The sequence below is a fragment of the Girardinichthys multiradiatus genome, chromosome 23 (assembly GCF_021462225.1).
Source record: "Girardinichthys multiradiatus isolate DD_20200921_A chromosome 23, DD_fGirMul_XY1, whole genome shotgun sequence".
NCBI lineage: Eukaryota > Metazoa > Chordata > Actinopteri > Cyprinodontiformes > Goodeidae > Girardinichthys > Girardinichthys multiradiatus.
Genome location: NC_061815.1, coordinates 6,290,672 through 6,300,567, shown reverse-complemented (window position 1 = coordinate 6,300,567; position 9,896 = coordinate 6,290,672). Strand labels below are relative to the sequence as shown.

Sequence of the window (9,896 nt, the reverse complement as noted above, 5' to 3'; positions counted from 1 at the left end):
CCTTTTGGCAGGGTTCACCTCAATTTTCTCAGGGTCTAATTGGATACCCTGATGGAGTTTGTAGTCTCTTACATACTTTGACTTGCTCTCCTGATCCACTGCTTCAGACGGGTAGCCTGAAGCCTCCTGCTTACCTTTCAGGAAGGTGTTGATATACCCTTTGAAGATTGTGTCACTGCTCTTTTCAAAATGCCACACCTCTGTGATTTTAGCAAGGCGGTAACCACACTGCAACGCTTTACAAAACTCTACACTCACCCACACACCTGTCAAAGCTCTGTCCTCATCATTATGCATGCAGGGACCTGACTGGTTATTTATTTCAGCGCATGTGCGGCAGAGAGTGAACACAAGTTTACCTCGGGAAGTTCTGTAAGGTAAAACGGGGAAAAAGAGACCTCGTGGGGGGTAGACCACGGCTTTGATTATACCGAAGTAGCTGCTGGGGTCATCAAAATCTTTGCATATGATGGTGGGGTGACCGAGGGGAAAAACGCAGTTGGCGTTTACATAAGGGTACAGAGATGTGTAATCCACATAGTGTACAGTTTCACCCGGCCCCGCTGTGTACCTCAGTCTCATAGCGCAGGTGCGTCCACCATACAGAGCATCACGGGGTGATAACGGTTTGGGTGCATTAACTTTCTCAAGAAAGCTGATCATCCCCGGGTGGTTTTTTTTCATTTCAGTCCACTCATGTACCCAGATGACCTCGATACGAAGGCCGTACACAGTTTGGAGCACCTTGCTTCTCTCAATAGTCGCGGCGTAAAACTGTTCAAATGCGACCCCTCTCAACGGACACTTGTCATGAGGCATGTAACACTTTTTACAGTCATGGAAAAAACAGCCGTAAAATTCAAACGCAACTTTGACACCGTTAATCTCTGCATATCCATCCACAGAATATGGACCAATATTCTTTTCACCCCTATTTAAAGCATGCTCGATAAATATGGTTCTGCTGTCTGCAATCCAGCCGAGCTATTGAATGGACACGCTGGAGAACGTTTTACTGCTACGTCTGTAATCCAGAGGTGAGGGGATGGCTAAGGTTTTAGGAAGAAGGAAATTGGTTACAAAAACCTTCATGCACACAGATGCTATCGTGATGCATTTAAACGGATCCACACTTGTCTCCTTAATGAACTCGTCTCTGAATTTTAAGCAGCCTTGAGAAAGAATTTTAACGTCATTTTTACAATAACAAATAGCTTTTTTCTTAAAGTCAAAGACCTCTTTGCTCATTTCTCTGTACCAGCTGTTAAACACCTGTTGTTCTTGAAGACTCATGCGTTCTACAGCATAGCAGGATGAAGCAGGATATGAACCCACGTACCGGAGGCGCTCTTTGGAGGAGAATAGGTGGGGGAAAAATCCCTTGCTTTGATCGGTAAAGCCTAACGCTTTTGCCATGGCATTCAACTTCATACACATGAAGGACAGGGTATCAATGTATTTTAACCTGTAATCAGGGTCGGTTAAACAGAGAACTTTACTTCCTAGCATGATGAGATGAGGTTTACTACCTAACTGCAGCATTGCTGTGAGAATCAGGTAGCTGTCATACCCACGCGCGTTGTGCGCTATTAAGGTGAAACCTCTGTACAAAGGTCTCCTGAAATGGAGAAGAAATTTTTGGGTGCAGTCTAACCCATAAGCATGCCATTCATCACCTTTCAACGTTTTAGCACAGACCAGAAAGGGGGTGTGCACACCGCTCTCATTGATGAAGCATTCAAAATCATAAAAAATCAGTTTATCATCAATCTGATTAATTGCACTGCAAGGCTGAATGTAACACTTATAATCATCGCATGTAATGTCTAGGCCGGGAGGTACATTTTCACCGCAAATACAGCATTTTACATTACACACGTGTGGTTTATTCGGTTTACTGATTGGAATAACGTATATCCTTTTGCATATTTTACAAAGTTTTACCAACTCAGTCACTCATAGGTCTGTCAGCTTTATTTCTGTTGTGCGGTTCCCTGTGTCTGCTGAAACATGAAGAATTACGACAGATTCTTTGACAGCCTGCACAGGTTACAGGATTGCTCATTTCTTGCATACATTTATATGTTTGACACACTGAACAATAACCTTCACAATGGTGTGTGTTTGTATTATCATAGCTCCCAGAACAGTATCCACAGACATACATGCACCCTATAAAACCTTTGAGATTTTTTATCCCATAGCAATGACCTTGAAATAACAGCTTAAACAGAGGGTTTGAACGATCAGGGAAACTGGTCTCAAATTTACACAGAGCTGTAGAGCCTATGGTTCTGTGAAACACTACAATTATTATCTTCAGAATGTTTTCAAATTTACTAATATCACTAAAAGTAACAGCTGTTTGCTCATCGAGGCCTGCCTGGTCCTGCCATCTCCTCCCCAGTTCTACAGCACGGTCATCAGTAAGCTCAGGGTCAGAGACATGTGCGAGGCTGATTGCAAAGCATAACTGATTACCGGTATTATCTACAACATACAGGTGATGCATTTTCTTATTAATCAGTTCACAGTCTAACGTTCCTGTAGCCTTACGTTTAGACCCTCCAGCTGGGTCATTAACTACCTGAAGAACAAATTCCAGGTTATTATCTACAGGTACATCTGCATTCGATTGTACTAAATTGTCCAGAAATTCCTCGAAAGCAGGCAGTATGATATTTCCATCATCGGTAACAGTAAATGTGACGTGACGATTGAGATTTTCACCCACTAATTCCAGCTGCACAACGTCGTTACGTCTGGTTAAAGATCTTGCGGCGTCGGCTAATTCAATGAGAATACGCATGATGTTTGTATCGAATGCAGCTAGATCTGGAATGTTACCTGGACAGGGCGGCGGGATGGTAAAAGGTCTCCTTATTTCATGGTTATTAAAACGTTCACGTTCAACAACCGCTGGAGGATCTCGCCCTATTTGATCAGAACTGACTGCTATCTCCTGATTTAAATTACCCCCATGCTGATCAGCATTGTGTGATGTTGAAGGATTTTGATTACTGTCAGGTGGAGACGGTGTATTTAAATTTTCATGAATCTGGTCTAATAAGTTTAAATTTTGGTCAGGTGGAGACGGTGTATTAAAAATTTTCAATAGCCTGATCGATTAAGTTTAAATTTTGGTCAGGTGGTAACGGCCTGTTTAATTCTTCAATAGCCTGATCGATTAAGTTTAAAAAGTCACCGTGCTGATCTTCATTGTGGTTGTTAACAAGAGATGATTCATCCTCTAAAACATGTGCATGTGGGATTTCATTAAGCTCAGCTACAAATTTTTTTATTTCATCCAGGACAAGTCTGATTCGGTTATCCATTTATATGAGCAAAAGAAAAATCAGACAAACCAACAAAAAAAAAACAGTGATCAGTTCAGTTTAAAATCACCTTGATGTCACCAAACTGCTTCTGTAACAGAATCTGACATGCTGCCAGAAGCGTTAAGGATGAGGCCTTATTTCGACGGTCCCGTGCAGCTTGCGAGGCCTTCTTGCTGCGACGATGCTGTCCGGGTCTGGATCGGATCTGTCCTACCATTAACGTTACCTCTGTAAAAGAGAATGAATAACAAAACAAATATATATTGAAATAAACAAATTAAAGCTGAAAAAAAAAGGGGGAATTCAAATTAATTCAATAGGTATGAATTAAACGTACCGCTCATTAATCCTCTCACAAGCGTTGCTCTGGTATGCAGAGCAGAGAGTCGCTCTCTTTTGGCTGGGGTTAAATATTCTGTAAAAACAAAATAAAAAACAAAGTTACACAGCGCTCATAAATAAACGATAATAATAGTTTTAAAATAAACGAGTTTTTTAAGGGGGGAAGTGAACTCCTATAACTTTATTACTTGTAGGTTTATAAACGAATTTTGAAATACTATAACTTACCCCGGGTCTGTGCGATAAAACCTCCAGATTTCGCTTGTTGTTGTACTGGATTGATGCGCTTGTGTGAAACGCTGCCTTGATCTTTAAAAAGCGACCTTCTGGTGGGCGGCTTCAGTGTTGCATCTTTGGGTGCATCTGTAAACAGATTTATATGATATTTTATTGAACTATGCTTATAATACATATATATATATATATATATATATATATATATATATATATATATATATATACATATATATATTGTTGTTTTTTATTTATTTTCACCCACCTTGCTCCTCCACAGCTGATGGCAGTATTCCAAGTTTGGCTTTAGTCTGCCTGATCAAATCTGCTGGTGCTGCTGCTTCTTTCAGAGATACGTTCTCTGTCAAATCTGTAAACCGTTTTATCTGAGGTTTAAAACAAGTCTCTAATAATACACATTCACTCTCAAAGAAAACAAATAGTTTTTTTTAGGGCTTACTTTCTGGCCCGGGAGCAGCTGGTAACTTATCCGGTGTGTTTTCAGGGGAAATGATGATAATTTGCGGAGGCGTATTTAACGATTCAGATTTTAAATCTTTGTTAGAAGAAAGTTCAGATGTTGTTGGGTTTTCTTTTTTGGAGATAATCCGCCTACTCAACTTTGATTGTCAAGGGGAAGGTCGATTCCAGCCACTGACCCCTCCAACTTGATCATTCGGGTTTACCTCTCTCAGCAAATCTATAAATGTGTTCAATGTTAGCTGATTTATTCGTTAACTATAAAATATTGTTGCATTTAACATTACTTACCATATTCCGATTGTGTCAAGATGAAATCCTCAAGGTCATCAGTGGTGGGTTCTAAGACAAAGAAACGATATATAAATGTATAAATATATATATATATATATATATATATATATATATAAACAATATTAGAGAACATTCACATGCATTTAATGATTTCTTAAAGATGAATACTTACTTCTAAAAATGGCATTGTACTTCTGAGAATCATTAGAAGCAGATGGAGCAATTTCTTCGTTTCCTGAAATATGTACCGACATATTTTTCTTGTCAGTACTGGTATTTTCAATGTAATAAGTTTAAACTACAGTTCTACTAGTATTTTTCAGTGTAACAAGTTTAAACCTTTTTTAGCTGTAGCAGACTTGACGCTGATGAGGATGTAGGCAACTCTGAGGTCTCTGTGACTACTGTGAAACTAAACTTGTTTTTATTGCCAGCACACTGAAATGCAAAAAAAAGAGGTCCAATTACCATATTAGCTATTCATTGCACTGTTTCTTGTGGACATAACTCAGTGAGCTCTGACATGAGAAGCTGTCTCTATAAACTTTACCAAAATCAAAAAACAAAAATTTCCTTATAGAAGCACCTATTTAGCAATGAGAAACCAGCGAACTTTGATATACATCAGGCCCTGGGGGTCTCACCTGTTCATGAACCTAAGTATTGACTCTTTTGGAGCAGGGGGTTGAGAGAGTTCTAATTACTTTATTGCCCTGTGTCACACACTTGGTCAGAAAATTGAATCAGAAGGCTGATGTTGACTGTGACTTCAGTTACAGAATAACTGTTTCAGTAAGTCTCTCAATAACATTTGCTCTAAGATGAAAAAAAAATGTTTTAGAAAAGCTACAGGTAACTAAAATTATCATTCCTTTTCCTAAAATGGAGTCTCTCATGATTCAAAACAAACACATCATCGCTAGAGTCAATTTATAACTTGGAAACAGTATACTGAGGGCTCGTAAAGTTTTTCTGTTAATTTCATTTTTTTGTCTTACCTCTTTCTCCTGGTTTCCAGTCTGTTGACGCAGAAGTGGAAGGTTTGCTCGTTCTACCGATGTAGGGAAGCACAATCTTTATTTACTTTTAGGTCTTTTCTATTTTGAACTGATTTAGACTGGCTCATATATTCAGCAAATAGGTCCTGCTGTAAAGCAAAATGAACTTAAAGGTGTGTGTTTTATTCTGGTGCTAAGCTATCAGCCTCCTTTGTTATCTTCAACTGCTGACAGCTAAGAACACGTGCTTGCTGCCAAATAATATTTACCCAGAAAGGTTTAGTTTTCAATCCAGTAAATAATGTGTCCCCAACATCATTTTACTAAATTTGATAACTAAGTAAACACCATTAAGACCCATTTCTCCAGAAAGATTTGGCTCTTTTCCAAAATATTCCCTTAAATATTTTACCATTTCCTTTAATATTTCTTTAAATATTATTTTAATAAATAAAGGCAGCTAAAGAGACCGGTTGATAATTAGTCATCCAGAAGGTTGGTTTTATTCAGCAGATCATTCTTAAAACATTATTTTATTAAAATATTTTATCTGATCTTGCATTGTGAATGGTTGTCTAATTTAGTTCCAAGACTAACTTCACATCACTTCCAGATTCTTCAAGATAATCCTTGGTTCTCAAACATAAATAACATTGCATGGTAATATTGCATCACTCTTTCGATCATAGTTTTCAATCACCTTTAATCAACTTGTTTACGTTGTGCATAGCCCATGAGTCTTTGTTATTCTTTAATTCTGCTTAGTAGTTTAGTTGGATTGTTTTAGCATAGTAAAGAGTTTGTTGATTGAAATATGTTTGACTTTGAGTTGACTTATTTTTGTTAATAAATTCTTGTATTTTAAGAAATTGTGTGAATTCATTCCATTTGTGTGCAGAGTTTTTGCTGTTTAATAATGTCAGAGCTCGTCTCACACCTTTCTATTTTGTCCTAATACCATCGCCTTACTGGGCTGGTATGCACAGCATAACCCTCAACAGATCTAAATATTATTTGATAAAATATTAAAATATTAATAGTAAATACTAAATAATATTCTCAGATTCATAATCCTAACATTATGGCATCCCTGCCGGTGGACATTACTATGAACAGCTTGCACTGTACATAAATGTGAATGAATAAACCACAACTGCACATTATTGATGCACCAAGTGATGAGCTTAAAGCCAGCTGTCACTGGTGAACAATAGGACTCAAAACATCAGAGTTCTAACATCAGATGTCACTGATTATGTTTAAGAAAGCACTATAACTCGTGAGATTCAAGGAGTTCTCAATTTTAAACTTTCATCAAATTAATAACTCCAATATCTCCGTGCTAGTAACAATCAACTCTGCTACTTAGGCAACATTTTAGATGTTCTGACTCAGTCTGGTTTCTTCTGTGTAAGCATTAATTTGAGACTTGGTTTAACTTCAGTTAACCTCACTGTCCAGATAGTTGCTGCACATCTGTATCCAGAGGCTGTGTTTTGTGTACGACCACAATTTGAAACTAAATTAACTTTGCAGTTAATTTTTGTATCTGACCTAATTTTGATGCATGTTTCCATTCAAGAACCTTATAATTTGTTTTATGTTTTTAAAGAAAGGATTTATTGCCAGATTAAATCCCAGATTTAGTCTAATCCACCCTGTCTTAAAGGTGGATGTATCAAAAGCCAAATTGCAATTATTACCCTTAAGAGGTGTAGCAATTTTCTTTTTCCTTTGCATTTTTAAACAAAATTCCCTTAAAGATTAAGAGTAGTGTCTAATCACTAGTTCTCCCAAACAAAGGTGAAAATTAACACTAAAATCACAAAATATCCTTAGAAAAAGGAGTAGCATTGTAACACTTGGAGCATAGTGTTGTCATAAGTCACAGGTTGAATGATTAACTGGTGCACCCATTTTACAATCAAATGTTTCCAATATATGTATATTCAAAGATACATATATAGCCGGACATACATTTGTTGGATGTTGTTGCTTTTAGCAATTTGTCATAACTTTGTTGTTGTTTTGTAGTGTCTGCCAGAATGAAGGAATCAAATTCCATTATGAATTCAGCAGATGTGGAGATGCAGAAGGTTGTGGTTGCTGATCTCATCCGTTTGTCTCCAGATAAGCGGGATGCTTTAAATCAGTTTGACCTTGCTGCATGTGATAAAAAGATTCAAGAATTACTTGACCTAATTGAAAATCCAACTAGAGAGATTCTGATTTCAGATGTTGTTGGTAGGCTTACATTGTTGTATCAGCTGAAATCACAACTGGAAACTAAAAGATATCTTCAGTTATAGACTGACCATCAGATGGCCCTCGAACGAGACAATGCTGCAAAGCTTGAGCTCTCAAAAGCTGAGGAGAGGACCAAGAAAGCTGAAGCAAAGTTTGTGGACCTGAAGGCAGATGAGCTCAAGAAAGCTTCATCCCAGAAAGGAACAGTCCCCCACCTTTCAGGTACCTGATTTGCATTTTCACTCACAGCAGCTGCAGCAGCCACAGCAGGGGGCAGACTCAGACAGCAGACATCCAGCACCTAGGTCAGAGTCTCCCCTTCCTAAACTTTATCAAAGTGTTCAACAGACCTTAACAGAAGTGTTGGAAGTCAGATGGTCTCCGGTGGTGTCCTGCCAAATCTCATTGCAGTGAACAACCACCAAGATGACCAAGTGCCGGACTCGGCATGCACAAGTGGTCCAATTGGGTGGGAGGAGCACCCTTCCAGCCTGATCGGCAACCCTCTCCCTTCTGACTCTGTGTCGACCCCTAGGGGCCAGGAGAGTCATGGTTCTCAGGTGACTCAATCCAACCTGACCCACCACCACTTGCATGAGTCCATTCATTAGAAAGCTCTCATTTAAATTATGAGAAAACTTGTTTCCTTCCCCAGATGTTAGATCAGGATCTTCCACCATTTCATGAACCTAACCAGTATAACTTCTCAGATGGACGTGGTCCACCATGGGATCATGGGGTCCGTTTCAAACAGCTTGAATCCCTTGCTAAGGACATAGAAGTTTTTGATCCAGGTAGCCAGGAGTCAAATATTGAGGCTTACCTGCTTGAGGTTGAACATTGTCTTCTTGACTTGCATTTTCCTTCTGATTGTGAGAAGCTGAGGCTTATTTGGAAAACAACAGCTGAGTGTTCATGTGTTCATAAAAACTCTTAGTGACAGCTATCCAGCTCTCTGTCAGGCTCTTAGAGAAGAGTACTATGTTTACAGAGATGAAGCCGCTGCCACTATTAATGCTTTGACAGTTTTGCAAAAACAGGTTTAAAGACTGCTTATTTTCAGGGATATAATGCTCCAGATCTTGAAGAAGACCACACTTTTAAATCTTTGTTTCTTCACAACCTCCATGTTAGCATGCAGTATGAAGTGACCATGCATTGCATAACAGAGAATCTCTCCATGCAGGAGACTCGTAGATATGCTCAGCTTGCGTGGGAAACACGTGTCCGTTCAGACAGAGCAGGAAAAGGCAAAGTTAGAGTGTTAAACATTCAAACTGAAAACATCTGCAGCCATGGAAGTGTTTGGAACACCAGAATTCATTGATCTGGTGGTGGGACCCAATAGTTATGGCATATAGTGTATGTTAAATGCTAAAGGGAGGTCATGTACTGTGTATAACAATATGTTTGGTTTGGCTGTTAGGGACTATTAATAAGGATAAGTAATAATTAACAGTTAACAAAGTTATTAAGTTAAGATTTTAGATTTGCAGTCAGACTAAGAAATCAGGTCACCACTTGATCAGGAATTTTTAGCCAAACAAATGTTGGTCTGTCAGGTATTGTCCTGTGAATACCAGCCCAGAGTGGCTGTTTATAGGACAATAGATGAAAGAAGAGAAATGAACATAGGTGTTCTAAAACAGCCAGTCCTACACACATATGAGCAAACAATGACTTTTAATTTAGTAAATTAACAAAAAAAATTGTAACATATATGTATCCAACTCCAGAACAACACACTCACCAGTTCCCACTTCAGAATGCACAATCAGCTGAAGTTTTTTTCACGCACACAGACATCTAAAAGTTTTCATATCAGTCAGACACGGCAATACCAACCTTAGATAATAGCTAACAAACAGCTTGAAGCCTACCTGTGGCAGCTACGACATAGCATCTCCCATCCAGCCTGATGAGCAGCAGCTGTTTAATGAGACCCTGACGGTGGCTTACTATT

The 9,896-nt window shown here is 38.7% G+C and overlaps 1 long non-coding RNA gene across 1 annotated transcript; it reads right to left on the bottom strand.

Moving 5' to 3' along the window:
- Positions 1-3,910: 3,910 nt before the first annotated feature.
- Positions 3,911-5,144, bottom strand: LOC124859997. The gene is made up of 6 exons (XR_007036242.1): positions 5,028-5,144; positions 4,861-4,923; positions 4,686-4,736; positions 4,375-4,614; positions 4,180-4,284; positions 3,911-4,043 (listed from the first exon to the last, which is right to left on the bottom strand). It is a non-coding gene; the product is annotated as an uncharacterized LOC124859997 (long non-coding RNA).
- Positions 5,145-9,896: the final 4,752 nt, after the last annotated feature.